At 37.4% G+C, this 18,644-nt stretch overlaps 1 long non-coding RNA gene across 1 annotated transcript; it reads left to right on the forward strand.

The window, feature by feature from the left end:
* Positions 1-808: 808 nt before the first annotated feature.
* LOC307024049 lies at positions 809-14,212 on the forward strand. The gene is made up of 3 exons (XR_013803822.1): positions 809-1,021; positions 4,966-5,058; positions 10,945-14,212. It is a non-coding gene; the product is annotated as an uncharacterized lncRNA (long non-coding RNA).
* The last annotated feature ends 4,432 nt before the right edge of the window (positions 14,213-18,644 follow it).

An 18,644-nucleotide genomic window follows, 5' to 3' on the forward strand; every position in this document is an offset into this window, starting at 1 on the left:
CACTCTTCGTATCTCGCAACAGAACTGGGATGGATTTGTTGTGAAAGCATACAATATCTCCTTAACCCTTGCCAAGTGTTGCTTCACCATACGTACCATAATCATCTCTAATGAATGATGTATGTTTAACCTTAATTACACTGTCATTGGCAGATACTGTAGAAATATTTAAAAAACATAAACACTGAATATTTAACGACACTGAGGGTTTACAGAAATATTAGCATCCCTGTGAGGCAGTAAGTAGGCACAGCTGTGCTTTGATGTCAGCATGCTCACCATGACAATGCTATCATGCTTGTTTACACAATGTTTGCCATCTTTCTGAAGCGTGTGTTAGCATGCTAACACTTGCTAGTCAGCACTGCAGCTGGGGCTGATTTGTACGACCAACCTATTATAATACATTAATTGTTCAGATGAAAGTGTTAAAAATGATGTTAAGTACATTTCTCGAGCCCCGTAAATACAAAACTAGACACAGAGCAAACACACACACACACACACACACACACACACACACACACACACACACACACACACACACACACACACACACACACACACACACACACACACACACACACACACACACACACACACACACACACACACACACACACACACACACACACACACACACACACACACACACACACACACACACACACAGTCTGCAGGAGGAGAGAGGGAAGTGCAGGCTGCAGGTGCCAAAGTGCTGAATTTCAGTTCCTGAATGTGGATTTGAAAACTGTCCAGCCTGAATCATTGACAAGGACAAGCAGCTTGTATCCAGAGGTTGGGGGAAGGCCCCTACAGGAAAAGACTCTGTCCCCCCCGCTCCTGTTTTCATTCTGATATATAGATTTCCTGCAACCTGAGAGTGAACAGCAGGCTACAGTCAGGCTTATAGCGAGTGAGTCAATAAGTCAAACGGTATATTGAGGAGCAGGGACGGGCAACATCTCAGGTTAGAAACAATCTTCTACAGGGAGCTGGAGAGAAAACACACACAGAAGGCGTAAGTCATATTTTCTGGTTTGCATACAAACTGTGGCTGCTGAGATTTGATTACATTAGATATTGTGTGTGTGGAGTTGGGGTTGGTGTATCCATAACAGCCGCCATCTCTGAGGCAGACGGATCAATTTTTCTAGATTGATAAACGACATTGCATCTAGCACCTTCTCATTTAGATGGCACAGTTGCATATTGCTTGCTTTCTCTCAGCCATGGCATTACAGTGTGTTCTCTGTCTGTATTTGTATCACAAGATCACAGCTAATTTACATGGTTCTTAATAGGTAATAAACTGCTATTTTGCAAGTTTCCTGATGACACTAATACGGAAAATGTTGCCTACAGTCACATTACAATGGAAGGCAGTGTTTTTTCTGATATTTTGAAGTGTCATTTGCTTTTTTCACTTAATTTTTCATCAATTAAATCAGAAGCATTTCTGTTGCCTCAACTGATTTCAGAGGATAGCTAAAGTAAATATGTTTTGAGGTTTGTATACCTTAAAGAGGTTATTTCTTCTATGTTTCAAAGAACTACATCTGCTCCACATACTTTCTTATGAATTTAAAGAGGCCCTATTATGCTTTTTGGGATTTTCCCATTCCTGTAGTGTGTTGTTTGTGCATGTAAATGGTCTGCAAAGGCTGATACAAGGGGCGGGACATCTTTTAGCGGTTCACTAATCACAACAGAGCTGGACAGCTGACCAATCAGAGCAGACAAAAATGTGAAAAGAGGTGCTGCAGCAAAGTATGACCAAATTAAAGCAGTTTTTTGAACACTAAATCATGTAAACATGTCACAGTACAGGCATAAAATACAAAATTGAACCCGCCTTCTCTTACAGAAATGAATAACTCTCTTGTATTTTGAATGAGTAAATACTCTTCTGTCATTGTGTTGGGATTGGAAGGCATACAAATGAACACTTCTCGTCCTCAACGCTAAAACAATCAACACAAAAAGCAGGTCTAGATAATTAGATGAAAATGACTTCCCCAATTGACAAAACGTATTAAGGGTGTGCTTCAAGGCGAGACTCAAGCTGAAGTTTTCTTTTCTTCTTTATTTTGAATAGGTTGTTGTGTTGGCGACTAGCTCAGCGTGAAAAACAGCAGTTATTGTAAGGACTAAAGTGGCTGTATTTGACTCCAATTACCAACATCACCACTTTTGCTCATATTTCACAAAGGGAAATCAAATTGCAGGTAGTTCAGAGTATGAAATGATGCTTATCTTTGGAATAATTTCAGACATTTGAAGCAAACAGAGTAAGAGGAAGAGTATACGGTATAAGCATTACCAGAGTTGATTAAATAAAAGTGACAAGATGTGTTACAGTGAGAAATAAAGTCATAAAACACATGGACTTTTTCTGAAGAGCTTGTGTTAACATTTACACCTTAAGAGCTGACTTAGGGTGTGATGTCAAAAACAGGGAGGGAAAATGGACTTGTGATACTCACGCCTCTTGAAATGGGTTCTCGGGTTCACCGACATGTAATAACTCCCAAAATAACACCCTGCTATGGAAACCTGCTTTCAAATCTGCCACAAAGTAGCACATTCTTGACGGAAATAGATGTATGGCCACTGTTAATAATTAATGAATGTCATCACTCTTCAATTTAATCGGGTTTGGACGCAGTGTTTATGTAGCAGCCCTAAGAATTCATCTTCTTTATTCTCATATTCTTGATTCTCTTTATCTTTTGTGTTTAATTATCAGACGTCTGCAAAACAGCAGCAAAGCAATCATTGTACTATACACGAATGAGTCACAGACTTGAAGTGTTTGGGATTGAAAACAATAATTACTGCGAGAGAGTGTCGAGATTAAGGGTGTGCATGTTACAGCCGAACTGAAAGACATTAGATCTTTGTATATGAAGAAGTAAATGGAGAACTTCCCTCAGGCGGTTCCCAGTAGCTCCGAACATAACCTGTAACCATAGCAATGTTAAAGTGCAGAGGAAAGACTGACTTCAAAAGCTGCAGAATACAGAATATGTTCATCAGGCTGGAATAAACTGAAACATACTACCACTTCAAATGTTTTGTCTCCTTATAAAAATACATATAGATATATAAATATATTAAAAGAAATACAGCTGCAACGATACGACAATCGATGGAAAACAATCCTCAACTGTTGAACAAGCAAGTCATTTTTCATGCCAAAAATGCTGTTTTCAGTCCTTTGTATGTGGAGATTTTCTGAATTATATTACCCCTTAATTTAACCCTTATAATAAAGTGATTATTTTTGGGAGAAAAAATATATCTGAAGACGTTAATGATGGACTTTGAGAAACTGGGATGGACATTTTCAATATTATCTAACATTTCATTGTCCCAACAATTGATTAAGAAAACAATTAACCAATTAAACGATAATCTAAAGAATGGTCAGTTGAATCCCTAAACATATTGCTCATTAAGCATTTATTCAAACCTAAATACAGTTTATGTCTAAAATTATCTGGCTCCAGCTTCACAAATGTGAGGATGTGCTGCTTTTCCCTTCCCTACGTCATTGGAGTAAAATAAGTTATTTGTCAGTATACCACTATGGTCTCAAATTAGAACTTGAAAAAGTTAGCACAATTATGACAGGAATTTATAATAATAATTCAGAGGGAAACATTTGCTCAAAGAAGTTTTAAAAAATGAAATATAATAGAAAAATGGAGCTGCCAGGGTGTTAAAAAATCATAACCATCAGCTTCTCAAATGTGAGAATTTGAAGCTTTTTGTTGCCATATTTGATAGAAACCATATGTGTGTGTGTCTGAGTGTTGATAAAGCAAAGTAGGACATCTGGAACCTTTCCTTTTTTACCATTTTATGATATTGTAATATTAGTAATGATAAAAAAAAAAAATCAGTAGTTGCAGTTCTTACACAATAATATCATTGGAAAATGTTACATTTCTATTTTCAGATTACATTTTAGACCATTTTGTATTATAATTGAACAAGCAAAACGATTATAACCTTCAGTCAACTATAACAATAATTGTAAGTTACCCTTGGTCTCTTTTCTCTGTTTGTATTAGCAACTAAAAGAAGAGTTTTGGTGACAGGGATCAGTTGAATCTTCCCTTGAAAACATCAAGATGTTCTTCAGGTAGTCATAACAACATGAAGGAAGCTACTTTATTTGCATAATTCTCTCTTTTTACCAAACTGTTTCTGTGTGAATGTGAATAATGTAGCACTCCCAGGGGTGTGTGTCTGCGCAGAGTACATCAGCCACAGTCTCACAGCACAATGTATTTTTAATTAATAACTTTATCAGTGTGGAAAGCGGGAAGAGCCTTCAGGATGTGTTAGGGAGCTCGTCCACCGACAGATCTAATGGAAAGTGCTTTTTTGAACAGAAGAAAAAAATATATTAAAAAGAATAATCTTCCACTAGTGTGATTATTTGTGATTGTAGTTTACTGCAGGATAAGTAACATATAATTAGTCTATTTTACGAATATGTCCAACTTGTTTTCGCCAAACATCACAACAACAGTCATAATTTAAAATGCTGATCATGTGCAATGTGATTTATTATAATGGTTCTACAATTTCCGCTCATGTTTAAAGAACCTCACATGTATTTAACGCCTTGGGGTGCGGTAGACTATTGTCTCAACAGAGCAAACAGCCACACGTATTTAATGTGTATTTTCCAAGCAACAAAACGTGGTTTTTAAAGCAGTGGGAAGGCCTTTGAAGTGATTACATGCCTTTATTTCCTCCTTCCAGCTACAAATTGGAATGAAATGATGTCTCATGGTGATAGATGAGAAAATCATTGCTCAATGCCTGCCGGCTGATTTCCTTGTTTTATCTCTCATTTCAAACACCACACCTAGTAACCTAGCTCGCTACAAAAGAAAACATTCAATATCGCTCTAAATCTCAAAATAGTCTTCTGTTTTCACGTTGCAGGAAACTCCGGGACAATGCCCAGCGGTCGCTAGAGATGAAAGCTTAACTGCATGCGGCCGTAACGTTCACACCTGAATGGAACTGCAGCCACAGGTAAAACTGAGAGGAGCTTTCTACAATGCTTTTTTCTATGAGGAGCTAGGTGCCAAGCTTTGTGTCCCCATCTATGTCTCCATCCATCCATCAACAAAGAAATCCCTGCTTTACATTATTCATGTTTCATCTCATCCTTAAGCTGTTTGTTTATTTTCCCACATACTGTTTAATAACTCTTAGTTGTATCTTTCCTCATTATCATTTAGTAGACTCACAGTTTTCCGTTATTGTTCTTCCACACTCTTTGAGTTTTTCGCCACTGAGGCTTAAAGGCCTGGAGGAAGGCACACATTCTCTCTGGTGTTTTTATTCTTTTTCATTTTTTTTAACATATCCCACTTCATTTGTGTTGTCGACTGCAGTGCATTTCCATTCATTAAGTCCTGTTTTTAAAAAAAAGGGAAAACTGGTGCCTGAAATGGTTGTGGGGCATTCATGACACCCCGCTAAAGATGTGAGTGTTTCATAAGAATAACCTTTCTTTAAAACGTTTTTTTTCCTGAAGTCATTCAGAATGTAATCTATCTTGATAAGCCCTTGATCTAAAATTAAGATCATCCCCTGTGTACTTTCAAATCCATAGAGACAATCAAAAGCTTTGTCTTATTACTGACAGAGCACGCACACTGCTGTGACCTCATAAACATACTGCAGTCTTCTTATATAGAGGCCAGTGGGAAAGCATTGAGAAGCAACATGCCAATGGAAGCATCTGATGGGATTTAGTCTGAAAATAGATGTCGCTTAGAAAGTTGCAATAAAGTTAATTAAAAGTTTGAAAGTGAGTCATGTTTGCATCTTTACAAGCTTTCAATCGGGAGCTCTTCCTCTGGATAATGCTTTAGAGCAAAGTGCCTTAAAAAGGTCACACTTTACAACAAAGCTGTCAAAACCCTTTGCATATGGCAAGCCATTTGAGTATTTATTCCATATCCTTGATATCAGACGGCAGCTGCCTACACTATTTGGCTCTTTGATTTCACTTGTTAGATATATGGTCAAACTAGTTTGGCACTCTGCTTTTACTAGTTAAATAAAACTAGACTAACTAAATAATACTACTCACTCTTTTTCAGCAACTAGTGGCACTTTTGTCTGACTAGTAAGCCTTACTAGTGACGCCAGGAGCCGCACTAGTAGCACCAAAGTCCCAACATGTAAGCTTTTTGATGAACTAGTGACCCTCTGACCATACTAGTGACGCAAAAAGTCTTACAAGTTAACTAGTGCGCTGCAAAAGCTCTGAAATGTTAACTAGTTACAAAAAAGAAGCACTATGGCAAGCCATTTGAGTATTTATTCCATATCCTTGATATCAGACGGCAGGTGCCAACTCTAGTTGGCTCTTTGATTTCACTTGTTAGATAAATGGTCAAACTAGTTTGGCACTCTGCTTTACTAGTTAAATAAAGCTAAACTAACTAAATAATACTAATCACTCTTTTTCAGCAACTAGTGGCACTTTTGTCTGACTAGTAAGCCTTACTAGTGACGCCAGGAGCCGCACTAGTAGCACCAAAGTCCCAACATGTAAGCTTTTTGATGAACTAGTGACCCTCTGACCATACTAGTGACGCAAAAAGTCTTACAAGTTAACTAGTGCGCTGCAAAAGCTCTGAAATGTTAACTAGTTACAAAAAAGAAGCACTATGGCAAGCCATTTGAGTATTTATTCCATATCCTTGATATCAGACGGCAGGTGCCTACTCTAGTTGGCTCTTTGATTTCACTTGTTAGATAAATGGTCAAACTAGTTTGGCACTCTGCTTTACTAGTTAAATAAAACATTACACTAGTCACTCTTTTTCAGCAACTAGTGGCACTTTTGTCCGACTAGTTACCACACAAGCCTTACTAGTGATGCAAGGAGCAGCACCTGTAGCACCAAAGTCCCAACTTGTAAGCTTTTTGATTCACTATAGTGACCCTCTGACCGTACTAGTGTGGCTAAAAGTCTTACGCAGCGTCCACACGGCAGCGTGCGTTGAAGCTTGCCGGTGAGCTTGTCTGAAACTCGACCAATAACCAATCACATGAATCTCCCGCCCCGGACACACAAGCACGCAGTTTGACTGGCTAGAGCTTGTACTGGCATATGATTTGATTGGCTGACGCTTCCGCCGAAGCTTCAAAAGTTGAACATTGCTCAACTTTTGAAGTGAGCAATGCGAGCAAAGCGAAGCAACACTCCCACAATGCAGTTCGGCTAAGCGTGACGTCACCCCATTCAAAGTGAATGGGCAGAAGCGTTGAAGCTTCAACGCATGCCGCCGTGTGGACGGGCCGTTACAAGTTCACTAGTGCGCTGCAAAAGCTCTGACATTTTAACTAGTTACAAAAAAGAAGCAGAACTAGTTAACTAGTGGCATACATTTGTCTGCACTAGTTAACTAGTAGCACCCACAATCACTCACTAGTTAACTAGTTGGCGCCTCTTTTGACCTTACTAGTTAACTAGTGGGGCTCAACATTTCTACACGTTAACGAGTGAACCCTTTGCCCTTCACTAGTTAACTAGTGAGATACATTTAAATTCAACTAGTGAACTAGTGAGGCGTAAAATGTTCACTATTAGTACTAGTGGATCACAAATGTGCACTAGTCAAACTAGTTGCACAGAATGATAAGGAGGAGGAGGGGAAAGAACGCTTCGAGGTCTCCTATTGGCCCTAAGCTATAGAGCACCACCCAGCCCAAAAAATACAGTCATACCATATTTACAAAAATATAAAACAAATGTATTTTTGTAATAATGATCATATGACTGTATATCAAATTAGGTAAGAACATTGAAGACTTTCTTAAAACTAGAAAGTTGCCTTAGGACTGCAGACAGGAATATAGATCCTCTTTAAAACATTTTATTAAGCTGCACAGCTGCCGTCTGATATCAAGGATATGGAATAAATACTCAAATGGCTTGCCATAGCCTTACATGTAAGAAAAATACGTAACATGTACGGTCAAAGTCTAACATGTTTATAACAGAACCTAACACAAAATGCCCTCCACTAGTTAACTAGTAAGAAAAACATCTGATGTTAACTAGTGAGATAACGTGTGTAACTAGTTAAGAATGGACTTTTATTTTTTTTATATAAACCAGCGATTAAAGTATCCTTATCCAGAGTATAGGGCCAACTATACAAAACCCAGAATTGTACAGAGAATTGTACAAACTAGAATAAATGATCCACACCATCATTACCAAAACGGAAGCTGGCACCTCCAATGATTTTTTAAATAAAGCAAAATAGCTGCACACTCACTCTATCAATAAGGGCTATCCTTCCTTCAGAGATGATAATCATTGGCATAAATCCCAGAATAAACTAAAAGAAAGGAACAAAAAACTGTAGCCTTGATGTAAATGCCCAGTTTTACTTCTAAATCAATGCTGGAAGAAGTAGCATAGTTGTCACTGTTCTCTTACAAATGTGCCCCAAACTACAGACTGTATTTAATTTGATTCTGTCATTTATAACCAAAAGAACCTCAGCATTGTTTTGGAAAATGTATGCATTATCTTCCGACATACCAATACTGGTTCGTTGACGTGTATACATCACACATTAAGTAAAAAGGATTTAAAAAAGGGACAATGTGTAAGAAAAGTTACTAACATTAACAACATAATGTCAAGATCAAACTCTCTAGACGTTATCCACTTCTGTAGCTCCTGCCAATTATCAAAATGTACATGGGCTATATCCCCAGTTGCACATTTCATGATTTGCCCATTATCATTTTAGAGTTTTTGTCTTCAAAAAAAGTAGAGCATGATCATGCCAAACTGTCAAATAGCTTCTTTGAGTCATACTCTGAGAATGCATCAGTGGTTCAGAAATGTCAAAAAACCTTAGACAGCAGAATCCTTTACAAGATTTAAATCGTATGCAGAGCACTTTTACAGTTCATTAATATTCACAGCCATATGTCATGCTATTCAAATCCACTCCCCCCTTCCCCCCTCCCATCCCTTGAATCACATTCAAAACTGGCTGTGAGAATTAAAAGTGGTGCTCAAAATATGAATACAGGAGAGGAAATGTCATACAAGATAAGGGCTGGGTTTTGTAAAAAGGGCTAGAGTGATCTTAACATGGAAATGATCTCAGCAGGCGATGTAAGGGGAGAAATCAGCTTGTAAACATTTACACATGTAGTCATTCAAGCACACATGCTCTCCTGTTTGTACATTTTACATTTCAGCAATATTTTATTCATACAGAGTCAGAGAAATTCACAAGCTGAATAACCAACCATCTATCCGCCTATTCATCCATCATCTGCAGCTACACAACTCTTTGGCAATTCATCTTTCTGTTTTAACACCATCAGTGTATTGACGAATGACTGTTCAGTGGAAAAAGCGAAGCAGAAATAGCGCACTCTGACTCAGAGCCTTTAATTGCTCATAGCGATTCTCTCCAGTTCTTTGGCCCTCTCAAACAAGCCAACCATACTTTTTAACTCATCCTTTTTAAAACACAAAGAGAAGTGTCCGTGCTGGAGAGCAGACATTTAGTCTCCAAATGTAGCCTTTGTCAAAGCCCCTCCTCACTAGGATCTGATCTGTGAGATTTTAAATGCGTGACCCGTGTGAATGAGACACTGCTTTGCAGAGCTGAGTTTATAACAAAGAGGGTGTTTGTCATTCTGGACCATGCCTGGGTTCAAAGAAATGACATATTCAAGCATCTCTATGGTTTTAAGGGACCATTGTCTGCTATTTACAATGTTTGTATTTGTTTGTATTCATAAACTTTAAATCGTGGTATGTTGCAGCATTGAACACAGAAGTGATGATTCATTTTATAGTTGAGGTTGATAGCTAATTCCACAATCTTATAGGATTTTCCTGCTTCAAAAAGTAATGGATGTTCGCAGTGGTGCGAAGTAACTGAGTAGGCTACATTAACTCAAGTTCTGTACTTAAGTAAAATTTTGAGGTACTTACTTGAATATTTCCATTTGATGCTACATTATACTTCTAATCCACTACATTTTAAGTAAGTCGTTATTTTACTGCTTACTCCACGACTTTAGTTTGACGATTTGAGTTAGCTTTCATTTTGCAGGTTAATATTATTAATAAAAAATATAAATCAAATAATAAATGATCATGTATTGTTTGAATTAAGATAATTTAAAATGAGCAACACATTAGGTAACTTTATCCAGCAATATAATATTATTTTTTGGGAAAATGGCAAATCAGCTCAACAAGTTATTTTAGATTTGTTACTTAAAGTATATTTGGATGTTAAATCTGTTTTTCTTTTAGTAAAAATGTTGAATGCAGGAATTTGACTTGTAACTGTTACGGTGAGTGAAGGAAGCAGGACCCAAATGCAGATAACGCAGAAAATGCCTTTATTTCAAGGATAATCTAGACAACTTGAAAAAGACGAACCAACACTGAACACAGGAAGAGACAAGACTAAATACAGGGAGGGGTAATCACAAGACGAGAAACAGCCGGGTAGGGGAGGAGAAACACAAGGGCGACAGGTGAACACAATCAGAGAATCAGACACACCAGGGAAACTAACGACAGGGGAAAAACACAGGAAGAAGGACCAGACAATATACAAGGAGGAAAACAGCCATAACCAGACATACAAAACTACAAACGTGACATAACATGAGAATCCTCACAGTAACAGAGTATTTCTACAATGTGGTGTTAATACTTTTAATCATGCTAAATATCTGAGAACTTCTTCCACCACTGAAAGCTTGCAGGATGCAGTCGGCAGACATGATGGGCTTTTTACGCTTGAATTAAAACAGAGCAATAACTATGATTTGAAATGCATCTCAGTGCTAAGGCTGAAAGTTATCTTTTTCTCAGGTTCCTGACCTTTGACTCATCCTCAGGCTTATGCTGGAAGTATTCTGGTGTACTGTAGGTGGGCCGGAGGGAAGCTGAGCAATGCTTCAAACTCTGTTCAAGAAAAGAGGCCAGGCTGAAGATGGCTACAGGTGAAGTGGGCACATACGGGGACATCTGAAGCCCCCGGGAGTGAAACCCTGGATAAAGATGTGAGACAGCATGAGAACAAGAATCATCCACCCAAGGCCCCAAAGAAGTGGCTGGAGGCTCAAGCATTTATTTGCATAATGTCATAACAATATGTAGGAGGATGCTGAGCTATTTAGCCATATTTCAGGTACGTGAGATTTAAAAAAGAAAAGAAAAAAAGGTTAAGAAAAAAAATACCATGCATGATTACAAAAATAATCTTAGTACAATAAGCTCAATAGAAAACACAATTGTATCTAAAATATTCTTAGAACCACCAAGGGGGTCCTCATATAAACACGTCAAATGTGTGTATTGTATTTTATAGTTTTTCACAATATATCATGTTGTTCATTAGTTTGTTAAAAATGTATTACTTCAGTTGAAAAACTCCTGAAAAATCTGATTCATAAAAATGTTGTTATGTTATTTTTTTCATGCATGAAGTTGAAAATATCCTTAGTTCTTTGTAATTCATGCACAAAGGACTTAATACATCACACACTGATGGAACATCACTATATTGTAATTATTTGTATAGGCTTTTTCAATCAAAAATGTTTGGTGTCGGTCAGGGGGTACTTGGCTGAGAAAATGTTTCAAAGGGGGTACATTACTGAAAAAAGTTTGAGAAGCACTGATCTAAATGACCAAGTCCTGTTTTATTGGATTCAGCAGAGTAGTTATAACCCACTTCAAACACATGACATATAGAGAAAACCATTCTGACTAGTAGGGAAGTAAAAAATGTTGGTGTATCATTACACAACAAGCTACTGATATCAATGAAATGGCAAAGACTTTGATCCAGGTTTTAATCAGATCCCCCATGAGGAGTTGACACCAGAAAGTGTTAACCTTGAATATCAAAAGCCACAAAATGTGAAGGAGACAGTCCTTGGTAGGATACCACGATGCTGAGAAGTGCCCCAATTTGTTCAAATACCATTAACGGGAAAATCTATTTAAAAAAGACCTGTGGCTGTGATATAAATGGCTTGGCAAGCTCTTTAACATGGGTTTGAGCTAAATGTGTTTGACTGATCTTGGCTTCATGTTTCCCTAATTTGACAAGTTCTACATCCCAACTAACGAAACCATTTGAAGAATTGACACTGCCGTATTTAGATATCCAAACCCAGGTTTTAATGTATTAAATTGCCAATGGAGACATCCAAGCCAGCTGCCTGAGGTATAGTAGCTGCCAGGGGTGCTCATTTTTGGGTTTATTTAGTCCAATTATCAAACTGTAGGCATATAAAACATATATTTAAGCATCTTGGAAAAGAGTAATTATATCAGAGGAGTAGGTGATCATTGAAGCGTTTTAAACATGTTACATTTTTCTTTAAAAAAAGATGGTGTGACTGAACTAAGGCAAGGTTTTGGTGCAAATTGAGTTATTATTTAAAGAGATTTCTCGATGTAGGAAGGAATTTTTTCACTATGTTTCTACTGCTGAAGCCTATACAGTAGAAAATACTTCCATTGTTATCTTTCGCACTTGAAGGTGTGCAGAATGTAGCTAACTGTAACTACACAGTGTTTGTCTCAACATACATCCTAAGCAACCGTCTCTGAGGAACAACTCCCCGACCGTGGTGCCTTTTTGGTTCAACCTGTACCTTATAATAATGTCTAATCTCTCACCACTTGCTGTGAGGTATGAATAAGTGTTGTCAGTTGCTATTTGCATTGCAACTCTATCTCCCACTGAAATGCTAAAGCTGGAACATCCAAACTGCTATGTTCTCCTTTCTCAGCTTGTATTGTAAAATTCCACTTATTAGGAATTAAACCTCTTCTGGTTAATAAAACGTTTTGGTATTCAGGATTGGTATTTTTCTCCCCTCTCAATACCTCTTTCTCCTGTTTTTGTTTGGCTTTTTTATGTATGTTTACAACTGTATTTGTATCTGTTCTTTGACTGAACCTGAAGAAAATCCCACGTGTTTTAACCTGAATAAGAATAGTTGACCTTAACCAAAACAATAAAGAAATACCATCTGCTATCTTAACTCTTTGTTGTAGGAGGAGAGAAGCTTTCTCCCTTTATAATCTCATGGCACAAAGTTCATCCAAGGTCCACAAGTGGTCGTATTCTTTTTAAAGCTATAAGGATTTTAATATAAAGCATGTAATTTCTAAGCAATTCCACTCTTCTTATCAGCAGTCTCCACCTTTCTTTAGCTGTTCAAAGAGACTAAAAGCTTCCCTGTTTGACTGATGCACTTTTAACTCTGATACGCTTTCTTAAATAGAAATTAAAAGGAGCGGTAATGTCACAGGGCTTCATTTTGTTAATCATTAAATCCAAGGTTACTGTCTCTATGTTTAACTTTTTGCCCAGTAGAGCTGTTGTGTTCAAACCTATGGTTATAGAGCTGGGAGGCTAACACCAAGTCCAGGTTTGCTTTTTAAAAAAAAAAATGTATCTCATTCTTTCTTCTGCCCAAAGAAAACAGTGGCTGTATAAGGAGGTGAAGTTTACTCCTGCCCTACATGCACCTTTACTCAGCATGCAGGACAACCTTATAGCACAGCAATGGTTGTTAAAAATGTTGTGTCTATTGAATAGTTTTGCACTGTAAACCAGCATATTACAGACAGAATTACTTGGAAAACAAAGTGGTGACATTCAGATTTAATTTAAGGGCAAATGTCAAGGAACAGCTAGCATTTTTAGTCAATGTTTTTGGAGACAGAAAGTAATAGACGAAGTAAACAAATATATTGAAAATGTGGTTGCAACGCTTTTATAGAGCCTATGGACGTTGATCTTTTCTATCTTTCATGATAATGTTCTGCCTTTAGGTGTTTTCTATGTTTTTTGTATGGGTTAAATTATTGCCATAAAACCTTAAATATTGTCACATCACTGTGTAAAAGTCGATTCAAAATGTGGTGTTTTTTGGTGAAGGAACATGTATGCAATTATGCAAAATGTATTTTAAGTGATGATCAAAGCCAATGTTATTTGGTCTGTCAGCTTTTGCAAATAATCAGCAATGCTTCCCCTACATGTAAAATCCGATTGGACCCCGGGAAGACTAGCTGTTCTCATTAGCAGTAGCTTTTTGTGATCCTTTTGAACAAATAAATAAACCTGTATTTGGCAGCTTTTTCTATATAAATGACTATGACGCTCTCACTGATTAAAGCCTTTTATAGATGTAACTAATCCCCAGGTGTTAAGACTGAGTGTAGATCAATTCTGCCGTCTTTAGTAGCATTGTGCCGTATGGTTAAGAACCACTAATGAAAGCCGTGCAGCTCATTCACTGGCACCAATTCATTTCACAATATATTACACAAGCAGTCGTCTGACGCATCTACATGTATTCGTAAATAGCCAACAGATCAATATAGATCCATCTTGAAGTGACATTTCTGAATGCAACATGTCATACACATTATCACTTTTATGCATTTGTGAATTATTGAAAGAATATGAATAGTAACACATCTGTTCATTTCAGTAATGAGATAAGGGGAGAAAAAGAAGACCTTTGAGTTTTGTAATTATATACCATGTACGTATGTATATTTAGAGAGCTATTCAGGGAAAGTTTGGAAATGTTGAAATAGTCGGAGTTAAGGTTGAAATACAGATATAATTAACATAAACTCTCCCTCACCTCTTGAAGAAATGTAGTGGCACTAATTATAGCTAAAGGGCAGGGGGGCAGAATGATAGCCAAAGGGTTCTCCTGTTAAATGGTGTGTCTTGATAAGCTTAGCTTTTTGGCCCAGTAGATAAGCGAAAGAAAAGAAAATGTAATGAAAGATTTGATACCATCAGGATATAAATGTGCAGTAAGCAGCAAAGCAGAAGGGGAAGGTTGATCAGTTATGCAAAGTCAAAACCTTGAATTAGCAGTGGTTCATCCTGAATATTAAAATATTTTAAGGTGGGAGGTTTACACGTCGTTCATATGCGGATAGCTGACTACAAGTCTGGTGGAAACCACCCACATATACAGTGGATGTGATTTAGTTAGGGATAATCAAGCTGTTCAAAAACTGGCAAGAATATACTGGAACAATCAGGTCTAGACAGTTATAAACATCTATTTCATTGTTGAATTGCCCTTGAAGAGGTAGTGCTTTACAGTTATGCTTTTGGTGTTTCTGTGATAAGAGATTTTGGACAGCAGTGTTGTTATTCGCTAAAGCAAGTGGCGTTTTATGTTGAAGCACCAATCCATGATGGGTGTACAGTGTCCCATTAGCCACCTGTCACATCATGAGTCCACACGATTCTCGTTATGGTGTGGGCAATAGTGTTCAATCTACATTGGAATAGAAAAACTGCAGTATAAGGAAAATGACTTTAAGGGGAATTTCACCTTTCATTAGATGGGTGTTGGTACAAAAAGGCAGCAACCCAGAACCATTCAGTTACAGTTTTAAGGGCCACCTTGACGTCCCTTTGGTGGTAATAAAACCGGCTTTATGAATTCAAGGGGGCTGGCAAAGGAACCATTGCATATACAGGACGTCACAGAATCCCCAAGGTCAAAGAAGCAAGAGAGAGAGCAACTGTGCAAACAAACACAGCAGATGTTGGTCCTCCGAGTCTGATCAATGGCTGCGGCTGTTTGCTCTAGCCAGCAGCCAATAAACACTGCTGTGAGCAACATTTATCATTCCCTGCAATGTGCGATTAATGAAGTCTGAAAAATGGCTACCACTCATTAGCATCAACTGACCCCTGCAGATTGAAATGATTGGTCGTGCTTACTACTTGTCACCCTCGGTCAAAACGAGCGTCTCAACAAATCGAGTGACATGACCTGCAAATCTACTGCCAGTTCACACCCTGTAAACCTCATGAGTAGGAATATGTGTGAGGTGGTGTACAGCATATCAAACTGATACAGATGACTTTTATATAGATACTTAATTAGCTGCTAATTCATTAATTTTGAGTACATGTCTAATATACATGTCTCTATTTTTAACTCATACATATTTAATTACTTACATTTAAATGTGGGAAGATTTGATTAGTCTGCCATCTTTAGAAATATGTTGTCGTCTTATTTAACTTACTTTCTGTTGCCATTAGTAATAATATTTAATAATAATGATCATTTTAAACTTGATTTATTTAGTATGTTCTTGCTTATTCAAAAGGTTAAGATTTCAAAGTGCACATAAGAAACATAAACAACAATAGAATAAAAACAACTTATGGATCATGAAAACATAAACATCAAAATACAACATACTAAATATTCGTAAAATGTCTATAAAATAAAGTTTTAAGAAGGGATTTGAAGAAGGCTAATTATTTGGCATGTCTTATTTCTAAAGGTAGAGGTATCCAATGAAATATCCCCATCACTTTTGGTCACAAGCCAAGATGGGGGGGGGGGACCTGCAGAGCTGCATCCACTGACGCAAGGCAACGCCCAGGCAAACAGAGGGTCAATCAATCCTTGATCTACTTTGGAGCAGGGCCATTTAATGCTTTAAAAGTGATCAAGAACATATTGAAGGAGTACCAACGTGGCAGTAGTACATGCGAGAAAAGATAAGAGCATGAAATGTAAATTGGAGGAAGATAAAAATAACTGATTCGTCTTAGCTCAAAGAAGCATAGATCTTCGTCAAATATGCCAAGATTTTCTAGCAGCCTTCTTCATATTCTTTAAGTGAACCAAGCTTGCTGTGTGAGCCAAGCTGGTGGAGTATGTTGATATTTTATGTAGGACCTTCAGCAGTTGCTAGCCTTTAACTAATGGCTACATTTAAATTAAATAGAGACATCCTACGTATTAGGAAAGTATTAAAGACTGTATGAATAGATTACATGTGTGCATCCCTGTAAGTCCCTAGTGAGGATAGGCAATGAATAGCATGTGGAAATACTGGATTCCGCCAGTAAATAAAAGGCATATTTTAAATAAAGGATGTAAACACAATGAACGCTAACTTCATGAAGAGTTTTCAAATATTTTATAACTCAATAGAGCTGAAGTGGGGACATATATATATATATATATATATATATATATATATATATATATATATATATATATATACATATATACATATGAGATATAAGAACAAATACAGTCTTAGATTTTGGATATCATAATACCCTTGTCTTTTCTTAGTTTAAAATACATTATAATTAAGTGACGTTTTTATGAAGATACCAGACGTGTAGCTTTTCTATTATTTGCATTCCCCCACCTAGTCAATAAATACACATTAATTATCATTATGTGTAAAAATTGGCATCTTTAAATATTTGCTTAAAGCAGTCAACCCGAGAAAGTGCCACAATATTGAGGAATCTGGTTGAAAATATTGTGATACTTAATATTAATTTCTCATTTTACTTTGATATCTTACTAGAGTTTCAAACATTGTTCTCATGTTTATATCCAAAGAGATTTCAGTTTAGAGATGAACATGAATTAATTCCTCTGTAATTCCTTAGTATCGGTCAGTGGTCGTCTCGGAGATAGACTTTGACAACCCTGACCTACCCTGTTGACAGACAGGGTGGAAAAAACATTCTGAATTACTCTGTGTCAGTTCAAACATGTAAGGTTGCCTTTTAAATGTCACCCAACTTTGTGCTCTCATTTTAAAAGGCTAACGTCAGAACTCAAGAAACGTGTCCGGGGTGATTTCTGTCCATGAAAGCCAACATTTCCATGATAATTCCATATCGATCTAGATGAGAGAAAAGCCACTTCTCCAACAGATCAAGCACACACTACGCTGTAAGCGGTTAACCTGTCGTAATGAGCAGGTCTTCCAACTGGCCTACTGCCAACATGAAAGAGCCTCTCTGCAATCAAGCATGAGTACGGACATTGTTAGCGACTGAATGGAGCACTTTAAAAAAAAAATAGAATTCAGCAAGATTACAGGTAATTATGACATAAAAAAAATGGCTTATAGTCGAGTGATTTTTTTAAAACAACACAAAAACACTTTCCACTTAATCATCAACCCTTCTGCATTCATTTTCATGATGACAAATCATTTTACACCTGTATTTTTATATCACAACATCCACTTCTATTTCCTGTTTCTCATCTATTTTTCATACCATCTGTTTATGGACAGTTTAACCCAACTGCCTCTCCCTGCTCTCGAATAATATACTAGCTGATGCATCGACTAACCCCAGCACTCACACTGTTCGTGGCAGAAATGGATAATGCTTCTGATATCATTAACGTTGAAATGAAACGTGGTGTGAAATCAGCTTTGTATTTATCAGCGGCACTGTGAATGACATGATTGCACCCCAGAGAGTCAGTGCAATGAAGGAATAATCCACAAATCTGCATCACCATGTCGATGAATCATGCCTATTCTAAGTATTCTGCACACAACATTTGCTGAAGAGATTTATGTGAAGGTTGTGTAGGGGAGTGGATGGCTGGATGGCTGGGTGGAAGAATGACTTACATGAGACGAAGAAGTGTTGCGGCACAAAGACAACTCCGACGTTATTTCACCCAACACATCCATCCAGTCCATCCATGATGCCAGCCTTTGTAAATGAAAAGCTTTGACGCACAGA

Source organism: Notothenia rossii (assembly GCF_949606895.1).
Source record: "Notothenia rossii genome assembly, chromosome: 11".
Classification (NCBI taxonomy): Eukaryota; Metazoa; Chordata; class Actinopteri; order Perciformes; family Nototheniidae; genus Notothenia; species Notothenia rossii.